This window comes from Schistocerca americana, unplaced genomic scaffold (assembly GCF_021461395.2).
Source record: "Schistocerca americana isolate TAMUIC-IGC-003095 unplaced genomic scaffold, iqSchAmer2.1 HiC_scaffold_454, whole genome shotgun sequence".
NCBI classification, from domain to species: Eukaryota; Metazoa; Arthropoda; class Insecta; order Orthoptera; family Acrididae; genus Schistocerca; species Schistocerca americana.
Window position 1 is genome coordinate 35001 of NW_025726186.1, and position 10000 is coordinate 45000.

At 59.1% G+C, this 10000-nt stretch overlaps 2 non-coding genes and 1 pseudogene across 2 annotated transcripts; all 3 read right to left on the minus strand.

Moving 5' to 3' along the window:
• LOC124583297 overlaps positions 1-4991 on the minus strand; it is a 7955-nt pseudogene extending 2964 nt beyond the window's left edge.
• A 188-nt stretch (positions 4992-5179) lies between these two features.
• On the minus strand, positions 5180-5334 carry LOC124583301. The gene has a single exon (XR_006974149.1). It is a non-coding gene; the product is annotated as a 5.8S ribosomal RNA (ribosomal RNA).
• Positions 5335-5685: 351 nt separating this feature from the next.
• LOC124583285 lies at positions 5686-7595 on the minus strand. Its single transcript, XR_006974140.1, has one exon. It is a non-coding gene; the product is annotated as a small subunit ribosomal RNA (ribosomal RNA).
• Positions 7596-10000: the final 2405 nt, after the last annotated feature.

Sequence of the window (10000 nt, forward strand, 5' to 3'; positions counted from 1 at the left end):
TCTGCAGCCCCAGATGGGCGAGGGCTGCGACGGCTGCGTCGATGAGGGACTGCAATCCCCTCGCGGTCGATGCAAAAAGCAGGACGTCATCTGCGAAGGCCGCAGCGTTAACTCTGCGACCAAGGATCCGAGCTCCGATGTGGGAGGGAAGTTGACTCAAAACATAGTCCACCGCAAAATTGAAGAGGAGGGGGGAGAGGGGGTCACCCTGACGCACACCCCTAGCCGGCTGCAGGGGCACGCCCACGTCGGCGCCGCCCGCTATCACCGTCGTGCTACCCTCGTAACACCTTTCGACGTACTCAATAAAGCAATCCGGCAGGCCATGAGCCCTCAGCACGGGGCGGAGGGCGGCATGGTCCACCGAATCGAACGCTTTAGAGACGTCGATCGATGCCACAAAAACAGAGCGACAGGAGCGGACTGCGTCGGTGAGAGCAGTGTCCAAGATGAAGGTGTTTTCCAACATCCCATCCCGGGGGATGAATGCCCGCTGACGTTCGTCCACAGCACATGCACGCATCAGGCGTGACGCGAGAACCTTGTGAAAGGTCCGCGCCAACACCGAGCAGACCGTAATGGGGCGAAAGTCAGCGGGGGATGTTGGTGCAGCCGTTTTGGGGAGAAGTGACGTCCGGGCGCGAAGCAGACGCTCGGGGAGGGCGCGGGCCAGGAGGAAGAGGTTCAAGAGTTTCACCAGGACTTCATGCGGCAGGCGCCGCAGCTCCGCTGGAGTCAGGCCGTCCGGCCCGGCTGCCGATCCCCTGGGCGGCAAGGCAGCAGCGACCTCCTCACGTGTGACCGGCCCCCATAGGCACTCAGGAGCGACAGGCTCCGAGTGCGGGAGAAGGCGGTCACGGATGAAGCCGGCGGTGGAGATCGGCTTCTTCGTGAAGAGGTCCGCCCAGAAGTCCAGCAGACCGGGGATGTCGGGTGGCGGCTGCAGCAGGGTGCCGTCCAGCAAGCCGCGCACGCAACGCGCACGCGACCTACGGAAGGCGTCCTGTGTCCGCGCGTATTCCCAGCGGCGCCGCTTGCGCTTCTGCAGCGGCGGGGCGGCAGGCGGCCGCTTGGATGGTTGGCGCGGCCGCTGTGTCCTGGTGATCGACCTCTCCCCCCTGGACCCGACCGACGCAAGGGCATCCGGGAGCATGCCCAGGATGACATCGGGCGGCGTGCCCCGCCCCAGACCAATGACTCGATCCAGGGCAGAGAAACGCTGGGCGGAAGCAGGTAGCCCCGCCAGATGCTCCCAGATGGCGGCGTCAGTCGGCCCCTCCGGCGGCGGCCCGGTGGTGTCGGCCGCGAAGTCCTCGGCTGCGTCGACGGGCGGCGCAGCGGCCTCGCCCGCGTCAGGCAGCGAGCTCGCTGCTCCACGGCGGGACGCCGGCTCTTCACCCCGACCGATCTCAAGTGCCTCCATGAATTGGCGGACAAGCTGCTTGTGGGCAGCTTGCCGCCGTCGGCACTTGATTGCCTCAAGCGTTCGGTCGGGGAACATCCTGGTAAGTTCTTGATTTACAAAGAAGAACCGGGCGTCCCTCTCCAGGAACAGTTCGGCCTCTGCCTTGGCGAGCGACAGGACTTCTTCCTCCGTCCACCTCGCGCGATGCCTCTCCGTCACGATCTCAGCGTTGGCGGCCGCAGGGTGTTGGCGGCGGCGATGGACCCCGAGACCGTTCTTCGTGGTAAAAGTGCGGTGGCACTCACTGCAAGCAAAGGGAGCTACACAAACTATCGCATTTTCGTTACGGCCGGTTGGCCGGATAGGTGCTGGGGTAGCTGGGGTGGCACCTTCAGCGGAAGGGCCACCATCTCTTGTTTCTTGTCGGCTGCCCCCAACTATAAAGGGATAATGCGAGGGGGGGCTGGTAACCCCCCCAAGCCCCTGGTGCGGTCTTCCACTCTGCAAAAATCAGCGGGCCCACGAGAAGGGGAGAAGACCGCAGGAGAGGAGAGGCTAAGAGGGCTAGGCCCATGTATTGCGCATCACTCTCCCTGTAACTATAACCCAAGGAAGGCACCTCGCAGCAGCAGCACGACTACATCAAGACCGCACTTCGAAAAGCCAAGTCCGGATGCAGCCACACCGCCGCCACTTGGCCACCTTAAGAGAGTCATAGTTACTCCCGCCGTTTACCCGCGCTTGCTTGAATTTCTTCACGTTGACATTCAGAGCACTGGGCAGAAATCACATTGCGTCAACACCCGCTAGGGCCATCGCAATGCTTTGTTTTAATTAGACAGTCGGATTCCCCCAGTCCGTGCCAGTTCTGAGTTGATCGTTGAATGGCGGCCGAAGAGAATCCGCGCACCCGCGCGCCCCCGGAGGAGCACGCTAAGGCGGACGCGGCCTCGCAGCAAGGAAGATCCGTGGGAGGCCAAGGCACGGGACCGAGCTCGGATCCTGCACGCAGGTTGAAGCACCGGGGCGCGAACGCCGCGCAGGCGCGCGCATCCTGCACCGCCGGCCAGCACGAGGCCAACCAACGGCGAGAGCAGACCACGCCCGCGCTAAACGCCCGCACTTACCGGCACCCCTACGGCACTCACCTCGCCCAGGCCCGGCACGTTAGCGCTGACCCACTTCCCGACCAAGCCCGACACGCCCCGATCCTCAGAGCCAATCCTTATCCCGAAGTTACGGATCCAATTTGCCGACTTCCCTTACCTACATTATTCTATCGACTAGAGGCTCTTCACCTTGGAGACCTGCTGCGGATATGGGTACGAACCGGCGCGACACCTCCACGTGGCCCTCTCCCGGATTTTCAAGGTCCGAGGGGAAGATCGGGACACCGCCGCAACTGCGGTGCTCTTCGCGTTCCAAACCCTATCTCCCTGCTAGAGGATTCCAGGGAACTCGAACGCTCATGCAGAAAAGAAAACTCTTCCCCGATCTCCCGACGGCGTCTCCGGGTCCTTTTGGGTTACCCCGACGAGCATCTCTAAAAGAGGGGCCCGACTTGTATCGGTTCCGCTGCCGGGTTCCGGAATAGGAACCGGATTCCCTTTCGCCCAACGGGGGCCAGCACAAAGTGCATCATGCTATGACGGCCCCCATCAACATCGGATTTCTCCTAGGGCTTAGGATCGACTGACTCGTGTGCAACGGCTGTTCACACGAAACCCTTCTCCGCGTCAGCCCTCCAGGGCCTCGCTGGAGTATTTGCTACTACCACCAAGATCTGCACCGACGGCGGCTCCAGGCAGGCTCACGCCCAGACCCTTCTGCGCCCACCGCCGCGACCCTCCTACTCGTCAGGGCTTCGCGGCCGGCCGCAAGGACCGGCCATGACTGCCAGACTGACGGCCGAGTATAGGCACGACGCTTCAGCGCCATCCATTTTCAGGGCTAGTTGCTTCGGCAGGTGAGTTGTTACACACTCCTTAGCGGATTCCGACTTCCATGGCCACCGTCCTGCTGTCTTAAGCAACCAACGCCTTTCATGGTTTCCCATGAGCGTCGATTCGGGCGCCTTAACTCGGCGTTTGGTTCATCCCACAGCGCCAGTTCTGCTTACCAAAAGTGGCCCACTTGGCACTCCGATCCGAGTCGTTTGCTCGCGGCTTCAGCATATCAAGCAAGCCGGAGATCTCACCCATTTAAAGTTTGAGAATAGGTTGAGGTCGTTTCGGCCCCAAGGCCTCTAATCATTCGCTTTACCGGATGAGACTCGTACGAGCACCAGCTATCCTGAGGGAAACTTCGGAGGGAACCAGCTACTAGATGGTTCGATTAGTCTTTCGCCCCTATACCCAGCTCCGACGATCGATTTGCACGTCAGAATCGCTACGGACCTCCATCAGGGTTTCCCCTGACTTCGTCCTGGCCAGGCATAGTTCACCATCTTTCGGGTCCCAACGTGTACGCTCTAGGTGCGCCTCACCTCGCAATGAGGACGAGACGCCCCGGGAGTGCGGAGGCCGCCGCCCCGTGAAGGGCGGGGAAGCCCCATCCTCCCTCGGCCCGCGCAAGGCGAGACCTTCACTTTCATTACGCCTTTAGGTTTCGTACAGCCCAATGACTCGCGCACATGTTAGACTCCTTGGTCCGTGTTTCAAGACGGGTCGTGAAATTGTCCAAAGCTGAAGCGCCGCTGACGGGAGCGATTATTCCGCCCGAGAGCATCCCGAGCCAACAGCGGCGCGGGTCCGGGGCCGGGCCAGGTAGGTCCGTCATCCGGGAAGAACCGCGCGCGCTTGCCGGGAGCCCGAGCGCCCAAAGGGGCGAATCGACTCCTCCAGATATACCGCCGGGCAGCCAGCCAGGACACCGGGGCTCTGCCCAACAGACGCGAACCGAGGCCCGCGGAAGGACAGGCTGCGCACCCGGGCCGTAGGCCGGCACCCAGCGGGTCGCGACGTCCTACTAGGGGAGAAGTGCGGCCCACCGCACACCGGAACGGCCCCACCCCGCGGCGAGTGGAAAGGCAACCGGACACGACCCCGCCGCGGATTGCTCCGCGCGGGCGGCCGGCCCCATCTGCCGAGGGCGGAGGCCAGTGGCCGGATGGGCGTGAATCTCACCCGTTCGACCTTTCGGACTTCTCACGTTTACCCCAGAACGGTTTCACGTACTTTTGAACTCTCTCTTCAAAGTTCTTTTCAACTTTCCCTCACGGTACTTGTTCGCTATCGGTCTCGTGGTCATATTTAGTCTCAGATGGAGTTTACCACCCACTTGGAGCTGCACTCTCAAGCAACCCGACTCGAAGGAGAGGTCCCGCCGACGCTCGCACCGGCCGCTACGGGCCTGGCACCCTCTACGGGCCGTGGCCTCATTCAAGTTGGACTTGGGCTCGGCGCGAGGCGTCGGGGTAGTGGACCCTCCCAAACACCACATGCCACGACAGGCGGCAGCCTGCGGGGTTCGGTGCTGGACTCTTCCCTGTTCGCTCGCCGCTACTGGGGGAATCCTTGTTAGTTTCTTTTCCTCCGCTTAGTAATATGCTTAAATTCAGCGGGTAGTCTCGCCTGCTCTGAGGTCGTTGTACGAGGTGTCGCACGCCACACCGCCAGCCGGCTGTGCACGCTACCGAGTAAGTACCGGTATGCGAACCGCCAGGCGACGGGCGCGCATCGCACGTTTAAGGAGGCGCGGCCGGCCCCACAGGCGGCCGCGACGCTCCCAGGTCTGCGAAGCGGGGCAAACGCCGCGCGCTTCAGTATACGTAGCCGACCCTCAGCCAGACGTGGCCCGGGAACGGAATCCATGGACCGCAATGTGCGTTCGAAACGTCGATGTTCATGTGTCCTGCAGTTCACATGTCGACGCGCAATTTGCTGCGTTCTTCATCGACCCACGAGCCGAGTGATCCACCGTCCTGGGTGATCTTTTCTTAGTTTACACTGTCTCTTTCAAGACAGTTGCATAGGCGGGACGTAGGCGTGTGGCGGCCCCTGTTCAAGCGTTCTGTGTCCAACGGCCTCACGGCCGATGGGCGTCGTACGGCTCCACACCGGAGCGGACAGGCAGTCGGGCGAAAGTCATTCAAAACCGGCGCCAGGCGCCAGGTGCCGCAGGCCAGCCGCTCCAGCGCTTCAGCGCTCGTACCACACAACATTGGCGTTAGTTTTGAGAAGCACGCGTGGTTCCGCACGCGGCGCACGGCTACTGCGAGCCGTACAGGTAGCGTGTTGCGCGACACGACACGCACATCGAAAGACATGCAGTCTAGTCGGTAATGATCCTTCCGCAGGTTCACCTACGGAAACCTTGTTACGACTTTTACTTCCTCTAAATGATCAAGTTTGGTCATCTTTCCGGTAGCATCGGCAACGACAGAGTCAATGCCGCGTACCAGTCCGAAGACCTCACTAAATCATTCAATCGGTAGTAGCGACGGGCGGTGTGTACAAAGGGCAGGGACGTAATCAACGCGAGCTTATGACTCGCGCTTACTGGGAATTCCTCGTTCATGGGGAACAATTGCAAGCCCCAATCCCTAGCACGAAGGAGGTTCAGCGGGTTACCCCGACCTTTCGGCCTAGGAAGACACGCTGATTCCTTCAGTGTAGCGCGCGTGCGGCCCAGAACATCTAAGGGCATCACAGACCTGTTATTGCTCAATCTCGTGCGGCTAGAAGCCGCCTGTCCCTCTAAGAAGAAAAGTAATCGCTGACAGCACGAAGGATGTCACGCGACTAGTTAGCAGGCTAGAGTCTCGTTCGTTATCGGAATTAACCAGACAAATCGCTCCACCAACTAAGAACGGCCATGCACCACCACCCACCGAATCAAGAAAGAGCTATCAATCTGTCAATCCTTCCGGTGTCCGGGCCTGGTGAGGTTTCCCGTGTTGAGTCAAATTAAGCCGCAGGCTCCACTCCTGGTGGTGCCCTTCCGTCAATTCCTTTAAGTTTCAGCTTTGCAACCATACTTCCCCCGGAACCCAAAAGCTTTGGTTTCCCGGAGGCTGCCCGCCGAGTCATCGGAGGAACTGCGGCGGATCGCTGGCTGGCATCGTTTATGGTTAGAACTAGGGCGGTATCTGATCGCCTTCGAACCTCTAACTTTCGTTCTTGATTAATGAAAACATACTTGGCAAATGCTTTCGCTTCTGTTCGTCTTGCGACGATCCAAGAATTTCACCTCTAACGTCGCAATACGAATGCCCCCGCCTGTCCCTATTAATCATTACCTCGGGTTCCGAAAACCAACAAAATAGAACCGAGGTCCTATTCCATTATTCCATGCACACAGTATTCAGGCGGGCTTGCCTGCTTTAAGCACTCTAATTTGTTCAAAGTAAACGTGCCGGCCCACCGAGACACTCACTCAAGAGCACCCTGGTAGGATTGCAACGGGGTCCGCCTCGGGACGCACGAGCACGCACGAGGCGCGTCGCACGCCTTCAGCTCGCCCCACCGGCAGGACGTCCCACGATACATGCCAGTTAAACACCGACGGGCGGTGAACCAACAGCGTGGGACACAAATCCAACTACGAGCTTTTTAACCGCAACAACTTTAATATACGCTATTGGAGCTGGAATTACCGCGGCTGCTGGCACCAGACTTGCCCTCCAATAGATACTCGTTAAAGGATTTAAAGTGTACTCATTCCGATTACGGGGCCTCGGATGAGTCCCGTATCGTTATTTTTCGTCACTACCTCCCCGTGCCGGGAGTGGGTAATTTGCGCGCCTGCTGCCTTCCTTGGATGTGGTAGCCGTTTCTCAGGCTCCCTCTCCGGAATCGAACCCTGATTCCCCGTTACCCGTTACAACCATGGTAGGCGCAGAACCTACCATCGACAGTTGATAAGGCAGACATTTGAAAGATGCGTCGCCGGTACGAGGACCGTGCGATCAGCCCAAAGTTATTCAGAGTCACCAAGGCAAACGGACCGGACGAGCCGACCGATTGGTTTTGATCTAATAAAAGCGTCCCTTCCATCTCTGGTCGGGACTCTGTTTGCATGTATTAGCTCTAGAATTACCACAGTTATCCAAGTAACGTGGGTACGATCTAAGGAACCATAACTGATTTAATGAGCCATTCGCGGTTTCACCTTAATGCGGCTTGTACTGAGACATGCATGGCTTAATCTTTGAGACAAGCATATGACTACTGGCAGGATCAACCAGGGAGCTGCGTCAACTAGAGCTGAGCAGCCGGCCGCCCGGGAGTGTGTCCCGGGGGCCCGCGCGAACACGCAAGCGTCCGCTCAATTATTCTGCAAACAGGAGGAGGCTGAGCTCCCCTGCACAATACACCTCGAAACCCTCTCAGGTCCCGGCGGCGCGCAGCGCCGTCCTAAGTACTTGGTCGGGTTCGAGAGAGGCGCAATCGCCCGGAGTTTGGCGAGTAGACGCTTTAGGTGCGACCACCCGTGCTCCCAACTGAGCTTGCCGCTGCCGACAGAGGCCCGGGAGCGTGCTGTCGTGGCATTGCCGGCGGGAGACAACACGCGCCACCTACGGTGGCCGGCAGCTCCAACGCCAGCGCCACAGAAGGACAAAAGCCCCACTTGGGTGCCGAAGCGAACTCTCCCAGCACAGCGCACGCGCCAACACGTCCGCACAGCTGCGATACAATCCACCTGCGAGAACCGCAGAGGCGACCGAGCAGCAGACGGCGTCGCGGCGCCGAGCGCCGGGCGGCGGCGCATCCTCAGCGCACACAGTCCTCAATCGGACCAGCACACTGCAGATGTCCACCGCGCTTCGCACCGGGCCCGCGAGGACCTACTTTGGCCGCACGGCGCCGCGTGCAGGGTGCGCCGGCGCGCAGCTGCGCCGCCTGCCGCCTCCGTCGGCCGGCGCGCCTGCCACTGGCCGCCCCCACCAGCCGGCTGTAGCGCGTGCGCCCACGCACCGCGCGGCCAGCACGCCGGAAGGCCCCCCCTCACCGGCCGGGGACGGTCCCACCCAGCCACCGCCGCGTATCGCTTCACACCCACATGCCATTCACGTTCGTGGGCATGGTGGGTATCGCTGAAACAACCGGTTGGTAGCTCAACCGATCGTCGCCATCACTGATTCACCTCTAGCGAGAACAACCGCACCACAACGGTTTACCAGTTCTTCATTTGCGTAACGTCACCAGCAAACGTAGACGTCCATCGCCATTTGCAAATTCAACGATTGTTGCATGCCTGTGTCAGGTGTCACGACACACTATGTCTGCCCACATACACGCAACAACATGTGCACGCTTCGCGAACACGTGGAAGGTGGCCCCCGTACGTATGCGATGTCCATTGCGCGAACGACTGTCAACCGGCCTCTGTCGCATGTCGCAGATGTGGAACGCAGTGCACCATGCTATCACGGTGTGTGAGAAGAGACGACTACGTCTGACAACACGCGCCACTACATCAACAGACGGCTCATGCTGATCGCCATCCACGGCATACCATACTGCAATCCAGCTCTTATAGGGAGACGACACGTAGCTGAGTGCACAATATTTGGACCGTATGGTTCGCCGTTGTTGGCGCAGTCGTGGTACGGTCACACATGTACCACGATGTATCATTCAGTACATGAGGACCAATGTGCGGTACAGTGTGTGATTTGGACGTACAACATCAGCGGACAGTTGCCACAAGCCGTACCACAACGTAGGCTGTGCTTCGCCATGCGAATGCCAATGAACAACTGCGAAGGGCATTGAGCATGTACGTCCTGCCGCCATCCGCATTACAGTGTATAGCTGCAAGGTGTTTAACATGAAGCGATACTCTGGGGACCGGGCAGTGCGAGTAGCAAACTATATTGCGGGGGTTGCAGTTAGGCAACACTACACTAATTTAACGCGTCGTATGACAATTACAGAGCAGGTTAAGGCCCAACGTGTGTTGGGTTAAGGCCCAACGTGTGTTGGGTTAAGGCCCAACGTGTGTTGGGTTAAGGCCCAACGTGTGTTGGGTTAAGGCCCAACGTGTGTTGGGTTAAGGCCCAACGTGTGTTGGGTTAAGGCCCAACGTGTGTTGGGTTAAGGCCCAACGTGTGTTGGGTTAAGGCCCAACGTGTGTTGGGTTAAGGCCCAACGTGTGTTGGGTTAAGGCCCAACGTGTGTTGGGTTAAGGCCCAACGTGTGTTGGGTTAAGGCCCAACGTGTGTTGGGTTAAGGCCCAACGTGTGTTGGGTTAAGGCCCAACGTGTGTTGGGTTAAGGCCCAACGTGTGTTGGGTTAAGGCCCAACGTGTGTTGGGTTAAGGCCCAACGTGTGTTGGGTTAAGGCCCAACGTGTGTTGGGTTAAGGCGCAACATAGGTTAGGTTAAGGCGCAACATAGGTTAGGTTAAGGCGCAACATAGGTTAGGTTAAGGCGCAACATAGGTTAGGTTAAGGCGCAACATAGGTTAGGTTAAGGCGCAACATAGGTTAGGTTACGGCGCAACATAGGTTAGGTTAAGGCGCAACATAGGTTAGGTTAAGGCGCAACATAGGTTAGGTTATGGCGCAACATAGGTTAGGTTAAGGCGCAACATAGGTTAGGTTAAGGCGCAACATAGGTTAGGTTAAGGCGCAACATAGGTTAGGTTAAGG